This window comes from Apodemus sylvaticus, chromosome 9 (assembly GCF_947179515.1).
Source record: "Apodemus sylvaticus chromosome 9, mApoSyl1.1, whole genome shotgun sequence".
In the NCBI taxonomy this organism is placed as follows: Eukaryota; Metazoa; Chordata; class Mammalia; order Rodentia; family Muridae; genus Apodemus; species Apodemus sylvaticus.
Genome location: NC_067480.1, coordinates 29000647 through 29018459, shown reverse-complemented (window position 1 = coordinate 29018459; position 17813 = coordinate 29000647).

Below are 17813 nucleotides of genomic sequence, written 5' to 3'. Positions count from 1 at the left end.
TCTAACTGGCCAGCTTAAATGGTGCTTGCATGGGACATCCAAACAGAGACACCCCCCCCCAAAGACCTGGCAGCTCTAGTCTCACATTGTTGGAACCTACAACTGTCTAAGGAAGTCAAGATGAGCCACTTCACAACAGGAACCACAGAGGGAGGCCAGGCCACAAGGGAACACTCGTGGCCAAACATGTATAAGCTCAGTTTATAATACCCAGCTCGAGCTACTAGAAGAGTCACAAGAGTGACCCCGGGCATGACAGCATGAGAATTACCCAGCCCAAGTTATGGCATAGAATCATGAGCAGGAAACTCAAGAGATTCTTCAATCCATCAGTGCTGGGGTGGTTTGTCAGGTAGTTAAAGGCAAGGAATGGAGAAAGCATCACCAATGAGAAACTTTCCCATCAGGCCTTTCATTCTTCCCAACATTTCCTAGCAAAGAAAAGAAACAGAAAAGGAGTCTTGGTCATTGGAGTCCACAGAAAGACTCTTTCCTTCTTGGCTCAGTTCAGTTCTCCTATACCCCCTACATCCACACTTCTATCCCAGTCTGTAATCCAGATCGTCAAACACCCAGGTCCCACCAGATTAACTGCCCAGCAGACCTCTCCTAAGGAAGACTGAAAGTGAGCTGAGCTTGGCCAGAGAATTGCCAAGGAGAATTTTCTTTTTGGTCTGAGTTTCAGTCCACGTGGTATTTTCTGTTCCTTTATCTGTTGCTTTTCCCAATGTCTCTGGACGAGAGCCCCATCTGTGTTAGCCAGCCTCTCCATCATGCAACAAAAGCACCTGAGAACTTGAAGAAAGACTTGCTTTGGCTCATGGTTTCTAAGCTTTCAGTCTGTGGTCCCTGGCTCTGTTATTATAGGCCAGAGAAGTAAGGTAAAACATTGTGGTAATAGGAGCTTGCAGGAGACAAGTGTGAGGTCCAAGCTCTGGTGCCAAGAAAGGAAGAAGGTCGTGGGAGGCCAGAGAGGTTGAAATCAAGAAGCCTTAGTTAAGCCTTCTTTATTCACTCAAGATGAAGGATGCTAGGCAGACAGCTGCCATCAGGCAACCAGGCAAATGCTGGCACCGACAGGCCACCCACAGCTGGGCACAGGTACAAACGGACTAGCCACAGACCTGCAATGGTGAAGAAGACTGAGACCTCAAAGCCAGGTTTATACAACATCTCACGAAAAAGGCACTCTGCCAAAAACAGTCATGCAACAGATTGCATCACTGTTTACTTTGGGGTTCCCTGGACAGCCTGTGTTAGCCATGCTTTTTACAGACTCATGACTGGATGTCCTTATCAATGCCATGCTATCTAAATATATTCTGGCCCTAGGGCTTTCAGTTCCCTACAAAGAGGCAGCTCACCTCATGCAAGCAGCAAGCAAATCGAGAGAAGGAAATGGGCAGGAGATAGACACAGCTTGCAAAGGCAAGCATGAAGCCACCTAATGCCTCCCACCAGACTCCAGCAACTACTATCCAACTCCTTATCAATGGACTCATCTACAGAGAAAATCAGGACCTTTCAACGGGTTACTTCTCAATAGCGACACCAGCTGGGGACCAAGAGGAGTCTGTGATTCCTTTTATACCTAAACCTTGACACCTTCTTTCTGGGAAGATAAAGAGGACCTCTGGAGTCAGAGAGGGACAAGTTGAGAGTGAAATAGAGAACAGAGCTCTGGTCTACAGACGACACCAGCTGAAACTTGGAAAGGGTAGCTTGTACACCAACTTCCTCAGCTGGCCACTTGCTCTCTACCATGTCCTGACCATCTGATTAGTCCTACGACCCCAAAAGTGTCCTACAGACACTTGTGTTATTCTGCATGTTAGACTTTCTCCCTACATCAATCATCCCTTCTACAGCTGAGTTGATCTCTCTCTCTCTCTCTCTCTCTCTCTCTCTCTCTCTCTCTCTCTCTCTGTGTGTGTGTGTGTGTGTGTGTATGTGTGTGTATGTGTGTGTATGTGTGTGTATGTGTGTGTGTGTGTGTGTGTGTGAGAGAGAGAGAGAGAGAGAGAGAGAGAGAGAGAGAGAGAGAAACCAATTCCTCTTCGCTTCTATTTTTTTCTCTCTTTCTTCTCACTTCCACCACCAAAGCCAAGAATTGCTTATTCTGGAACCTGTAAGAAATATGTTGGGTATGACTTGTAGAAACGAGGTGTGTTGGGGAGGGCAGAAATCTCACAGTAAGAAAGATCCTTCCTGACTCTTGAACCATTGTTCAGCTTAGAACCTCTGTTTTATGCCCTGCTGTACAGAGCTAGAGATGATAAGTATCACATGCCTGGCTAAATGTGCATCCTACTCTTCCTCCCAAGATCCACAAGGACATTCCAATGTAAACATTAGAAGGAACGCTGGGAATGCAGCTCAGTGGTAGAGCTCTTGCCTAGCACCTGTGAGGCCCTAGGTTCAATTCCCAGCTAGGGTTGGGGAGTTTTTAGGGTTGAGGAGATGGTTCAGTGGGCAAAACACAAACCTGAGAACAAGAGTTCAAATGCCCAACATTCACATGAAAGCAAGTGGGTATGGTGGCATAGCACCAGCTCTGCCCCCTCTGGAGGCAGAAAATGGATTTCCAGAGCTGACTGGCAAAATAGTTGAATAGGCAGGTTCTAGGTTCAGTGAGTGATGCTGCCTCAATATACAATATGAAGTAGCATCAAAGAAGACACCAGATGTCTCTGGCTTTCATGCACATATGCACACCATACATATATACACATACACACACACATGAGCACATGCACACACAAACATACATGCATGCACATACAAACACAGCACTCTCACATGCACATAAAGAGCACACACATTGTACACATGTATACATACAAGCATATCACTCACACGCATGTAGCACACACACACAAACACAGCACACACACACATGAGCACATGTACACACAAACATACATGCATGCACATACAAACACAGCACTCTTACATGCACATAAAGAGCACACACATTGCACACATGTATACACACAAGCATAGCACTCACACACATGCAGCACACATACACACAAACACAGGGCACACACAGCAAATACTTAAGCAAAAATCATTTTTTTATCAGAAGGTGGCAGTTTGTACAAAACCAGCAGCCTTGTGGATGACAGATAACATTTAACTGGAACGAAGACTCCCCGAAGTTGAAGATGTGCAGAGGGGGGATGCTCAGGCACCAGAGAGGAGAGCCTTAGGGAAAGGGGTGGTTATGTGGATTGTGGAATTCAGTGCCACTGTCAGATGTGTTGGAGAAAGACGGGAAAATGCTGCTGATAAATAAGGTGAGGCACAAAAGAACCTGGAGTGATGATGCACACCTGTCATCCTAGAACGTGACAACCTGAGGTCAGAGGATCAAATGCTTGAGGCCAGCCTGGGCTACATAGTGGGTCCTGGGAAGAATGAGGAGCCCTGCCTCAAAAGCAAGAGTCTGTAGAGTCTCTTGTCTGTGCAGAAACCTGAGGTGCACCAGGGAGTTCACTGTGAAGAGAGCTGATGTTCCAGAGGAGTATGAAGCCACCACTCCAGGTCACATTTAAATCCCAACTGAGAAAAAGTAACACCCTGGGACTTGGGAACCTAATTCAAAACCCTTGGAGATCTTGTGTTCCCAGATATGCTGATATATTCTGCACCCTAAAGAGAAATACATCCCCTGCCAGAAAAGGATCTGAAGCCCACTGTGGTCTACAGAGCAGAGTGCCCCTTCTTTAGAAGCACACACACACACACACACACACACACAGAGAGAGAGAGAGAGAGAGAGAGAGAGAGACTACCCAGAACCCCATAAGCCCCTGGAACTTAAAGGAATTGAAATTATTTGGAAAACAAAACCCAAACCCAAAAACACATTGCCTCTCATCTCTTGCATCTGAGTGTCGTTGTCAAGAGCTGAGGATCAACCCAAAATTTCACTCTAAAGCAAGTGACTCTCTGTCCACACAGGCTCATCTCACAAGTCAATAACAGGCGATGCTGTATAATGTTTGCTAATATTTAGACATCAAGCAACACACTTAAATAGCTGGCAGATCAAGGACAAAATCATAAGGTAAATTTTAAACACGTTTGCTTCAGGGATAAGCACTGTCTTTTCAGCCACGCTGTATGTAACCAAGCAGTGGGAGTTTATGTGACATCCTCAGAAAAATAGCAAGGATCCATCCCCCAAGTCTCTCTCTTGAGATCTAAGAAGAAAAAGGAGTGGGCTGCCTGGGCTGCTTTCACGTTACCACTTAGAATATGAAATGTCACAACTATTTCAGAAAATAGCTTAGCAGTTTCCCATAACACTGAGCAAATGCTTATCATATGACCGGGCATCCCACTTCCAGGTATTTACTCAAGAAAAATATGAGAACACATGTCCACACAAAGCCACAAGTATTTATAGAAGCCGTATTCATCGCCGGCCAAATTGGAAGCTGCCCAAATATGAATCAAGAGATAAATGGCTCAATATGTTGTGGTATATCCTTACAGTGGAATAGTTCTTGGCAGTGAACAGGGAGAAGCTGCTTGCCTGTGCACCAACATGGATGAATCTTTAAAGTATTCTATTGTATTGAGTACATGAAGCTAGACACGAAGGACTATTGTGCCATCCTGTTAATAGTAAATTCTTTAAAAGGCAAAGCTTACAAACATACATACAGGGAAAAGTAAGCTGTTTCTGAGTGCTGATGGCTGGTGCTAGCAGGAAAGAACATGCAACTGGATGGTATGTGATGATGGGACTTGCCTATTTTTTAAAGGTTTATTTTTGAATATTTACTCTTATTATTATTATTACTATTATTTGTGTGTCTGTGTGTGTGGTGTGTCTGTGTGTGTGTGTGCTCACATGTGCATGGTGAGGCGTAAACCACTTGATGTGGGTAACTGAATCCAAACTCCAGTCCTCATGCTGTTGATCACCAAAGGAAGTCAGGACTGGGACTCAAGCAACTCAGGAAGCAGGAGCTGATGCAGAGGCCATGGAGGGATGTTACTTACTGGTTTGCTTCCCCTGGCTTGCTCAGCTTGATTTCTTATAGAGCCCAAGAGTACCATCCCAGGGATGGTACCACCCACAAGGGGCCCTCCCCAACTTGATCACTAATTGAGAAAATGCCTTACAGCTGGATCTCATGGAGGCATTTCCTCAACTGAAGCTTCTTTCTCTGTGATAACTTCAGTGTGTGTCAAGTTGACATCCAAAACCAACCAGTACACCTGCTCATGGGACACCTTTCCTCCTACTGGGTTGCCTTGTCCAGCCTTGATATGCGGGTTTGTGCCTATCATATTTCATCTTGGTATGTTGTGTTGGGTTGATAGCCCCGAGAGGCCTACTCTTTTCTGAAGGGAAATGGAGGTGCTGTGGATCTTGGAGAGAGAAGAGATGCAAAGAGGACTGGGGTGGGTGGAAGGGGAGGGGGTGCTGCAGTCAGGACACATTGTATGAGAGAAGAATAAACAAAAAGAACCACAGGGCCAGAGAAATGGCTCAGCCCATAAAGCACTTGCTGCCAAGCTTGGCCTGAGCTCAGTTCCTAGAACTCACAGGTGGAAGGAAAGAATGGACCCCCACAGATTGCCCTCTAACCAATACAGGCATGCTATGGCATGTGTGTACCCACATACAAAACAAACAAACAAAACATGACTAGTTTCAAATGTTAAACACCATGGCATTTAGATAAGCAAACAACTAGAAATATATACACATATGTGTATATATATACATATTTGTGTGTGTGTGTGTGTGTGTGTGTGCACACGCGTGCGTGCATGTAGTTTAGATTATACAGAGTCATGCTTTGGTCTAATGACAAGTGCATATTCTGAAGAATACATCGTTGGCAGGTTTTGTAGTTGCACCAAGAGCATTGGATATAATTACATTAACAATGATGACTTAGGTTAGATACATAATGTGGCTTCTTATACAATCTGGTCCAAGGTGGGCTTTATGCTCTTACCATCATAATTCTATACATTACCTTATAGCATTTATATAAGTCAAATGTTCTAAAAAAATAAAGAAAAAGTATACTTCAGTAAATGTATACACTGGTTGCATGATCATTTATTATAGTAACATTTTAAAGTAATTTGACTATTGTTCCTATTTTTTTGGTGAGCTTTTATATGACTGAAGATATGACTTGATTTTATATCAAGAAGATTTATTCATATTTAATCAAAAACACATTGTTCAATGGCAGATGACAATGGCCATTATAAGTTCCATTTATTCTCACGGGGCCACTGACATACATGCAGTCTGTTCCTGACTGAAACTTCATTATGTGGTTCATCTATACATTCAGCTTTGAGTCCTGCCTACCACTGCCTCCTGGACACCTTTGTCCACGAAGGAACCAAGCTGCAGATGTTAAGTGATATTTCCAGGACCATCCTCGATTTATTTCTCACAAATTGAAATTGAATTCACACTGTAGGTAAATTGGTCTGTCACAGATTCCTAATTAAAGTCAGAATGGCAGCCTGATTCTGCTTGGCGAGAAGTCTGTTTGGGGCAGGGGTTAGCCGCGTGGGTCAATACTAAAGACATGGGAAGGAGATGCTCACTTCAACCTGCCTCCTATCATAAGCCCTTGTCTTTTCTGCTTCCTCAAACTCAAAGTTTTCAATTCATCTTAAAAGGTTATGAAAACAGGTTAGAAAATTATCATTGGTCAGTATTGTAAAAAAATAACAATTGCCTCAGGTATAAAAAAAATAACATTGAACAAACTAAGCTGTTCCTTACACAATAAAGTTTTATAAAGTATTTGTTTTGGCAGTGTATACATGCGTGTGTTGTCATGATGAAAATGTATTCATGTATGTCATAAAAGCTGCTTTCTTCCCATTGCCAAATGCCACTGAAAAATGCTTTCAAGGTCAGGTGTAGCAATGCATATTTTTTAATAAGAGTGATCAGAAGGTAGAGGCAGGAAGATCTTTGTGAGTTTCAGACAGGCTAGTGTGAACTATAAGTGTCAAGCAAGCCTGGCCTATATACTGAGAGAGTATATAGATGAAAGGAGAGAGAGAGAGAGAGAGAGAGAGAGAGAGAGAGAGAGAGAGAGAGAGAGAGAACAGAGTGAAGGATGGAGGGAGGAAGACAGACAGACAGACAGAGAAAGGTAAAAAGAAAAAAGAAAGAAAAAACAAAGAAAGAAGGAAGGAGGGAGGGAAGAAGGGAAGGGAAGGGAGAGAGAGAGGGAATAAAGGGAGGGAAGGAGGGAGAAGGACATGGAGGGAGAGAGGGGGAGGAAAGGAGAAAGGAAGGCAGGCAGACTTTTAAAACACTGTTCAGACAGTCAAATATTTCATTGTCTCCAAATCCCCTGCTTCCTCCCACATCCTCATATAACACACACACACACACACACACACACACACACACACACGCATGCAAATACACACACATGTACATGTATACACACATGCATCTATCTATACCCCTTGGTTTCCTTCTTTTCAGTAGTTTTGAAAAGAATTACATCGATAATAGGAATAAAGAAAGAGTCTAGCGAAGAGAATAGTAATAGATAAAGAAATAATAAAGGTAATTTTATAGTCAAGGAAAAAAATAGCAAAAGGAAAGACTCTATCAAACTGCCATGGCGGCCCTCTCTGGAGGAGGTCCATAGACAGTTTCTAAATTGTGTTTCAATTGTCTGTAATCTGCAGCTTTCTAGTAGTTAGGAGCTTGGACTCCAAATTCAGACAGATCTCTCAGTCATGATCCCCCAAACCCCAGAAACCAAGTCCTAGTCCCACTGTATCTGTGTGATAACACAATGAATGTCCTGTGCCTTTCAAACTTTTAAAAATATTTCTGTGTAAGATTTCATTCTCTCCCACTGACAACACATTATGCAGTCACACAACAGGCTTCCCATGTTCCTGCCAAGCTTATTGCAATCAGGTGGAGGATTACTCGGGCTTTTCCCAGGTTACACACAGTTGGGCATTTCACTTAAGCCTATAAACTTCATAAGTGTTTCTTGTCCCACAGACAATCAGTGTCCTATGATGTCATTATGAAACTGAGGGACTTTGGCCTGAGGGATGATGTGTTGATATGTTTGGAGTCCAGGACAGAGTACCAACCCCAGCCTGCCACTCAGTTGCCAAGTGACTTTGACAAAGCCACATAGCCCTCTCAGGCTCCCTTTCCTCATCTTTGAAGCGATCTGGGTTCGTTTACCTCCAAGCTTCCTTCCAGCTTTCATTTTTTATTATTCTATCCTTTGGCTAATGATCCAATTAAAAGCATATAATGTGACACATCAATAACACTGACGGAATTAATTCCTTAAGCCCTGTGACTCTTTGAGAGTTCTTCATCGTCATTTAAATCTATTTTTAGACTAGGAGTAGCTAATGCAGGATTTGCATCTTGGGACTCTCCAAGTACAGTGTGAGGAAGAAAGGATGGATAAAGGTAGAAGAGTGGAACTAGAAGTTATCTTATTTTAGATCATAACCTGTTAGCATAAATATATACATATAATCACCAACATATATGTATAACTAATATAGATAGATAGAAGCTAGATGGTAGGTAGGTAGGTAGATAGATAGATAGATAGATAGATAGATAGATAGATAGATAGATAGATAGATAGATGATAGATAAAAATAGATAAACCATTAAGACAGGACTTGCCATTCTACCCCCTGAACACTAAACTTTCAGTTGTTGAAAGTCTAGCTGTCATATGACTAGTGCTGGCTCCATCTATTTTAACAGACTTTTCTGAAAGTGTCTAATTCCAAACACATGGTCACACTGACAGAATTCCACCTGGTTTTTCACTAAGGACTCTATTTCTATTACGTAGCCTTTCCCAGATGATTTTTTTCACCTTTGACCCACACTGCTGCCCGAAATTCTCTTTCTCTTCCTACAGTCATGCCTTTAATGCATAAGAAATAGGCTCTAAAGCCTACTAGGATTCTTCAAAATTCTAAACGTATCTATTAGCAAGAAATCTTCTTATAAAAATGTTTGAATTCCAAACATGAATTATAGATGATAGGTGTGAAGAATAAATGGAGTACTTGAAATTAGAATGGATATTATATCTAACTCCCCCCTATTAAAAGTGGGGGAAACATCTCCAACACTGCCCATGTTGGGGTCATGCTAACGGTGGCTACCTTCTCTGAACTCTCACCCTTGACACCACTCTGCTGGGATATCATACAGATACAATCTCTTGGAATCTTCAACAGATCTTTATTGGTGCCATGCTGTCAGTGAAGAAAGTAAGGAGGTGGTGAAAATAATATGCCCTGATTGCATTTCTATAAATGGATCTGAAATTTACAGGTAGGTAGGTCTGGCTCCAATCCTTTTAGATCTTGGCATTAGACTAGACAAGATTGTTTGATTAGTAAATTTCTAAGCCTGGTACAAGAGATCACCTAATCCATCCCAACTCTCTCAGAGATTAACAGATACATACAAACTCACCCGGCAAGCTCATAGTCAGGTAGGGATATGCCTATAGAGTCCCCATTCAGGTGTACTATAACAAGTAAAAATCAAGGTTTATTTAACAGAAGAAGTTACACACAATAGATATATGCACTATCTTTTTAGTCCCACCATCAATAACTCCAGGCACTAAGTATGTGTGTATGTGTATGTGTGTATGAGAGAGTACTGTGTATGTTTATGTAGATATGTGCACATGTGTCTGTGTGTATGTGCACATCTGTGTGGAGGACAGAGTTCTCATCCTCAATTGCTCTTCACCGAACCTTTTGAAATGGGGTCTCTCACCGACCCTAGGACTCACCTCTTTGGCTAAGCTTGCTGACCAATGAGTTCTAGGCATCTTCCCACGTCTAACCCCACATCACAAGCCCTATGCTAGAGATCCAGAAGTTTACCATCATACCCAGATTTTTATGGATGTTGAGGATCTGAAGTCATGGTCCTCTGAAGTCATGGTCCTCATGACTGCAGAGCAGGGACTTTACTGACTGAGCTATCTCCCTGGACCCTCCAGGCACTCTTTTTATCTCTGTGAAAGATAAAGTGGAAGCAAAGAATTATGCAGTCACCCAGGAGTTAAACTCTGCTGAGCAAACTCCAAAGCATACCCATGAAACTAGTAAATGTGTGTGTATGTGGGGGGGGGGGGAGGCAGGGAGGGAAGACTAGTAAAGGACCAGGTAAGGAAATCGGCCCAGCAGTGTAGACTAGAGATTCCTCTACTCTAGGGCCTGCACACCGAATCCCAGGTTTGAACCCCGCCACTGGTTTCCCTCTGTCATCGTGAGTTCAGTCCGTCTGCGACTTGGTACTGCCCACAGAATGTCCTCTATGCCACTTCCTGAGTGGATGTCCAGAGTGCTTAACCACTGAAGCACATGTTTGGCACAGATGCAACAGTGTCAAGTCAAATTTCTCAAATTTCCCAATGTGTCTCATTCTCAGCAAATATTCTGTGAGGGTTATGCAATGCTCTGAATGCTTTTGTGACTCATTGGCAAATTGTCTGCAAGGATTTTGAAAATACATAATTAACGATAGAATAAAATTGTCATTGGCATTACAGAGTCTTACTAGATTCCATTAGAAACCTTTCTCTAAAGCCTTACTTTTGTAGTTACAGGGAAAATTAAATTTTATTGTTGAACGTCAGAACCTTTAAGGCCATATTTTTCTGATTTTTATCTTTATAGATATGATAATTTTTCTTAGAATTATCTATAAAAATGTATCTTTTGGAAAGCATTTTTTGGTATCCCAGTCATCAACTTCATATACTTCTGTTTATGTTATGTTATAATTTTCTTTCTTTTTGGTTTTTGTTGTTGTTGTTTTGTTTTGTTTTGTTTTGTTTTGTTTTGTTTTGTTTTGTTTGAGACAGAGTTTCTCTATGTAGCCCTGGCTGTCCAGGAACTCACTCTGTAGACCAGGCTGACCTCAAACTCAGAAATCTGCCTGTCTCTGCCTTCCAAGTGCTGGGATTAAAGGCATGTGCCACCACCGCCCAACACATTACAATTTTCTAATCCACTGTTACAAATAATTATAATTTATCTATTGTTTTGTTTGTGTGTGAAAGGGCCAACTTTAAAAGTATTTCAAATGTACTTGAAGCAAAATATATTTCATTTTTGAAAAGAGAACGCTTGATGAATCTTCTCATCTTTATAGTTATTTACATTCTCTGTATCTTTATCATCCAAAATTAATTTTAGGGTCAAATGTCATAGACACACACACACACTGCACATATGCATATATGCATACATAGCTTTACTCCTTATTTTTCAAACAATACATTAATATGACTTTGTGGTTTATTATTGGGATGACACAGCTCGTCTCTCTGCTCGTCACCAGCTCTCCTAATGCTATCTCCCTAAAGTTAGTCTCTATTGAATGCAGACATTTTGCTAATTTATACTTAATGACATTAATATTTTGCCCTTATTACATTTTCAGCACACTGACACGTTGCATCCTTTTATCATAATGTGTATCATTCTTTCATTTTTTTAATGAAATGGTAAAATTTCCTTATTTTTAAACTACTTTTTTTAGTGTAAAGTAATACATTTTATTTCATTAGAAAATAACAAATTATTCATAAAGGAGTTACTATTATTATAGTGAGTTAGTTTGAATAAAACTGAAACAACTTGAGTTATTTAACCCACAATATAATTAAAATGAAGTGTAATTTTAGTTCAGAATGTCACGTTAGGGTTTTCTCACAGAGATCTCTGTCTTTCGTTGATGATCACACAAAAGCAAAGTTGCATTAGTGGTGCTTGGTTGCTTGGGTCTACAGAACTGACACCACACTGGCTCTGTTTTCTTGCAGCCTCTTCCTAGGTGGTGCCACTCCTGAGCCCACAGCTCCTTCTCAACAACTGTCCAGCACATCTCTTTCCTTGATGTCAACCTACTTGCTTCTAAGCATGGGTATAAACCTTTTCCTATTTAATTTTTTATTTTATTTTTTTAAGGATTTCACATGAGTACTATATTTTCATCATTTCTATGCCTTCCCCGCGCCCAGCTCCTCCCAGGTCCCTTCTCACTCTAAAGTTCACAACTTCTTCCAGAATATTATTGTTACAAATACATATGTAAAAACATTTCATCTAATATAATATATTATATAAATATCATATAAAATACAATATTTTGGAGTCACAAACTTTAAATGCTAAATTGACTTTCCTTCTTTAGTAGCTAAGCTTTGGAAATGAAAAAGTTCTCTAAATCATGAATGATAAATTAGAAATGTTTTCTGTGCTGTAATCTATTCTATTCTATTCTATTCTGATAACTTGATCCATAGGTTGCTTCATTTCTCCCATCATTTTCATATTATTGACTGTCATCTACTTTACCTGTTGGAGTTGCTAATATTTTATTTAATTATAATGTTAGGAAAGCCTGATGGATTGTGGCAGAAATTTAAGTCTTAAAGAGTTTTTAAGAAGGATTTTTGCTCTTGTATTCTTTTAACTCATTTTCCCATAGTGATGTGATCTCTGTTCCATTAAATGACTCTACAGCTAGAAATAAAACATATTTATCTTCAACCCAGAACAGCATCACCACTTCCTATTGCACCTAAAAAAGAAGTTATATATTTTTAAAGCTATTCTAAGGCAAGAATTTAACAGAAAAGTCAATAAATAATTTTTAAAATAAATTGTCGTTCACATTTCTTGTTGTTTTCTTCCAATGTAGCATATACTACATCATACACTCATTCATAAATTAATACTCACTACCATGGTAGTTATATTTCTAGACTCCTTTACTGTTTGATTTTAATGTTCTTCGATATTAATTTTTCTTTCAATAACCTACTATAGATATTTGTCTACTTTATTTTTATTCACTTGGTTCCTCAAAATATAGAGTTATTGCTTTGAAATGCCTTTACAATTTCATAAAACACTTTGGAGATATGTTTTCATCCTGTATTTTATGGCATTTTATGACAGCACACTTTTTCTCCCATTCACAGTTAACTAGAACCTTGTGTTTATTAGTTCATCCTTTCTTTCATTAGATAGTAACTGTATTGATGATAATGGAATCACATAAGGGGCATTTGTTCCCACTGATGGTTGCACAGGGCACAGTCCGTCACAGCAGGGAATCATGGCCAAGGGATCAGCTTAGTCCATGCCAGAGGGAGTTCATGTTATAGCTTGTTCACATTTTAGAAGATTGGGAAACAGACTGCAAGCAGTTAGAATTGGCTGAAGCCAACTTTGCTAAATTGTATATAATGGTCATTTCTTTTTGCATGTGATCCAAAACAAGAAGGAGGAGGAAGAGGAGGAGGGGAAGGAGGAGGAGGAGGAGGAGGATGGGGAGGAGGAGGAAGAGGAGGAGGAGGAGGAGGAGGAGGAAGAGGAGGAGGAGGAGACGACAGGCAGAAATAGAAAGCACGAAGCTCTGTCTGGATCACATCTCCCACTGACTACATAAGACATGGCTAGAATATAGATACCCGGGGCTGATTGGGTTGTGTTGTGAACTGTTTAAGAGAGGAGTATTTCCTTACACATTGGCAACATTAAAGAGAGACTGACTAGACACGGTTGAAACTCCACCCGGTAGGTTCTGAGTTAACAGTGCCACCCACATCCTGTCTTTCGATAGAGGACATTTGTTCTGTTGTGGGTTTTCAATATTTCCTTCAGCTTTCTCCAAATTCTCATTTCATGCTACAGACTTTGAGCTTGTTTCAGCAAAAATAGAAGCAAGTGACTAGGAAAACATACTCGCAGTATTTTTTACCTCTTCAATTTCATCGTGCAGACAGTCCTTGTTCTCTACATACTGTTCTGTCGCTCTAGACACGAGACATATGTCCTCCACAGTCCTGTTTTCAAGAATGAGCTGTGACTGACAGGAGACGGCCCATGCTGAAGGGCAGTCTGTCGGTGTTCCTTGCTCTGATTCCAATAACAGCAATTTCTTTCCCTTCCTGGGGATATTGCTTTTCATTTTTTAATGTTTTATTTTACTGCAGTGGAGAAAAGACTGGATAAAAGTACAATTAAACATGAACTGTGATGGCTCTGCTCAGGCAAACAGGCTGTGCTTTCTTGGCTGAAGTCTCCTCTGTGTTTGAGGGTCCTAAAGTCTCAGGAGGAACAGTGGGCCTTAGATGCAACCCTGCCCTGAAGACCTTTGTGACTGCATGTCAAAAACAAGAGTCAGGGCAGGAAATGCAGGTAATGGTGTTCTATTCAAACCTTGATGAGGAGACCTGACAGGACAGGCCGCTGGCAGGTGCCCAGAAAACACCGTGGGCTTCCGTTTGTTGTAGCTGGTAACTCCCTCATCAGAGTTCTTTGCAATCAAGAATCCTTTGATCACCTGCCTGATGTGGCAAAACCAAAGGGGCTTCCCTGTGCTTTGATTCACTGGCAAGCATTCCCTGTGTTAAACAGAAGTTTGGGGTAAGATGTGTTTTCCATCAGCTTAACAAACTACCTGCAGAGGGGCAGACAAGTATAGGGATGAGAGAGACCAAGGCTGGTCTTGAGATCATCTTAACTTTCATCTCAAGTGTTCCCTTAATAAAAGTTAGGGGAATGCCTGCAACTTCTCAACTGTCCATCCTCAAACTCAATCTTGTTACAAGTGCTTCTCAAAGAGCATTTGCTTGAAACCATATTTACCACTCAAAGAACCATCAACAAAGTAACCATTCCATGTATTTTATTTCCTTATTCTGAGACACGTATAACTGGTTATCTGAAATGCTAATCAATAAGAGATGAACAAAATTAACACATTGGGCTAATAAGCTACTTGCCAAAGGCAAATAAACTACTTTGTTTTGCTCTGATGGTCTTATCACAGGAAAATGCATGGCTTCTGTTAAGCTCTCAAAGAAACAGAAATTAGTTTTGACTTATTAGTCTTGGAAGTGAGGAAGGGCACACACACACACACACACACACACACACACTAACTTTGCAGACATAACACTACTTTATAAAGTAAGTGAATCCACAGCCTATCACATAGACCCTCCCAGTCGCTTGCTGTCTCACCTGCTGGGAAATCCTCCTAAAACCCAGCAGTGCAGAGCCGTCCTCCAGCTTGTCTGAAAGCTCAGAATTCTGAATTCCGCCCCTGCTTCACACAGCTGCTTCCCTTGGCACCCAAGCCAAGCTGGCTCTCTTTTTTATGCTATCAAGATGTTCCTTGTTTCTGATAATGACTATTAATAATAATATTTACATGAACAAGCCTTCATTGAGCCAGAAGATCTCCGTGTGCTTCAGAAGCAGTCTGTGGCATAAATTCAAGGCCAGATGTACTGAAGTATCCAGGATGGTAGTTAAGAGCAACCAGCTGATACCTGGCCAGGCGAACACAGCAAAGGGGACACTCCCTGCCCAGTGGGAAGTGTTAGTGCACCAGCTGCCAGTTGGAAAGGAGCGCTGTCGGGACTATGCACTGGTTAAAACTGACAAAACAAACCTGGGCTGTTCAAATGTGGCTCTTCCGTACTAAAGATGCTCAGAGTTCCCATATGTTACCACTTAGCTCCCAATTTCCACACTCTACCTTCTTCTGAAATAAAAATCACATCCTTCCTTTCTTTGGGAGAAATAGGCTCGACTGACTGAAATAATTTCTCTTCCTGCAATACCTTGTACTTCTAGCCATGAGATAGGCAGTGACCCAAGAGAGCTGGCCGGCTAAATCTCTTCCTAGCACATAGGAGAACACTGGAGAGGTGAAGCTGGCCAGGAAGATGCGTTTCTGCAGTAGAGCTTTCGTTGCTCAAGTAATTCCTGTGCCTGCCAGGGGCTGCCTATTTCTCTGCCCTTCCTGTGAGTAGTTCCTTAGTGATTCTTGCTGTGTCTTCTGCTTTGGTACTTTTATTGTGGTTGTTACATTTGTCATTTCCTGTAAGTAAATGCATGTGTGTGTGTGTGTGTATGTGTGTGTGTCTGTTTGTGTGTGTCTGTTTGTGTGTGTATGTGTGTATGTGTGTGTCTGTTTGTGTGTATATTGTGTGTTTGTGTGTATGTGTGTGTGTTTGTGTGTTTGTGTATATGTGTGTGTTTGTGTGTGTGTGTGTGTATGTGTGTGTGTGTATGCATACATGCACACATACTTAGTTTAGCCAACCTACACCAAAAACTCTCTGCTATAAGGGGGCCCAGTGTTTTATGAAATACACTTGGGAAATAGTTGAGTCTTAGAGAGTTTGGACAGTGCTTATGCAATCCAGCATGCAGATAGAATGAGGGGTGAGCATGGAGCTCACAGACAACACAAGCAGAGCGGAACCGGAAGTACCAAGAGCATCGATGGCTAGAAATGGTGAGAGATTTTTAACTAGCAGATGTTTAGCTATGGAAACCTTTTCTTTGAATTCTGTCTCCTTTAGACATATGATTAACCAAGAGAAAATATCAGACACATAAATGTTGAGCTTTGTTATAGGTGAACTGTGACCAGCACTATGTCGCTTTGGCTTAGGACTGCAGAGACAGGGGCTGAAGTTGTGACACACTGAGGTTCCTACCAGATGATTCATGCTCACATGACACAGAATGATCCCTTCATTGATTTTACGTGCCTACAGTTGTCAGCCACTATGGACCAGACAATCCCAACTACAAAGCCCCCTTCCCTGTGCTAATAAATGAATACTAGAAAACTGACAAACTCCAAGTATCCCCACAGCTAACTCCCTACACCCCATGACATGCTAGTACTGTGAACAATTAAGGAAATTTGAGATAATTATGGAATTTTATTTCTTCATGAGAGGAAGTCAGTATTTGGAATGAGAAGTTTGTTTTATTAGAAATAAACATCATATCTATTCCCATAACTGGATTATCTTTTGTGTTGATCTCCTAGAAGAAATGAAATATCTAGCCTGAAATTTAAAGTTTACTTTGGCTCTGGTCTGTATTTATCACAAAGTAGGCATACCAGTGTATTCTGATTTATGGAGAAGGCCAAACAATAACTGACACAGATGGATAGATTCTAAGTTTATAATGCTACTATAACAAAATGCTACAGACTATATGATTAAAACCACAGAGGGTGTATTCTTCTACTGGAACGCTTTCAGTGGGCTTAGTTTTTCCCAAAGCTTCTATTCTAGGCTTACAGGTGGCACCTTCCCACAAGGTCCAGTGTCTTCCTGTCTGCTCCAGTCTTCTCCTTTTAAATACCTTAAAATCATATATTTTAATGTTTAATATTAACACCCAGGTATTTTATTAGTTGGTTTTAAACTTCTATTACTAAATTATCCTTCCATCTCTCTGCTGCATTATTACTACTTTTGACTTGTTAATATTATACCACAGACAAAGATTTGAACATTTTCATATGAAAAACACTGCATAATTAATACATAATGCAGTGATTTGGGTGACACACAGACATCTTTTCTTACAAAACTTTACCAATATCTATGCCATAAACTTATCTATCTCCACCAAAGACTTCTTTTGACTCTCTTATCTGCCGTTATCATTATTAGCTTTTGTTATAGGTCTGATCAACATAAATCTGCCTGTGGCCAAAGCTTAAGTTTGTAGTGAAGTATCTTAGTCTTTAGGCAGTTTTGTGTGGCAGTTCTCTGGGACTTCCATCTTTCACCCTTGATTAACAGCTCCCAACTTGTGCTTCCTAAGCCCTGCAAGACCTTTTTACTTCCCTCTGTGACATTTTACTAATTGAGATTCATCACATGTGTAGTTCCATGTGGTATTTCTCTGCTTCATTTCACTTAGGATAATTA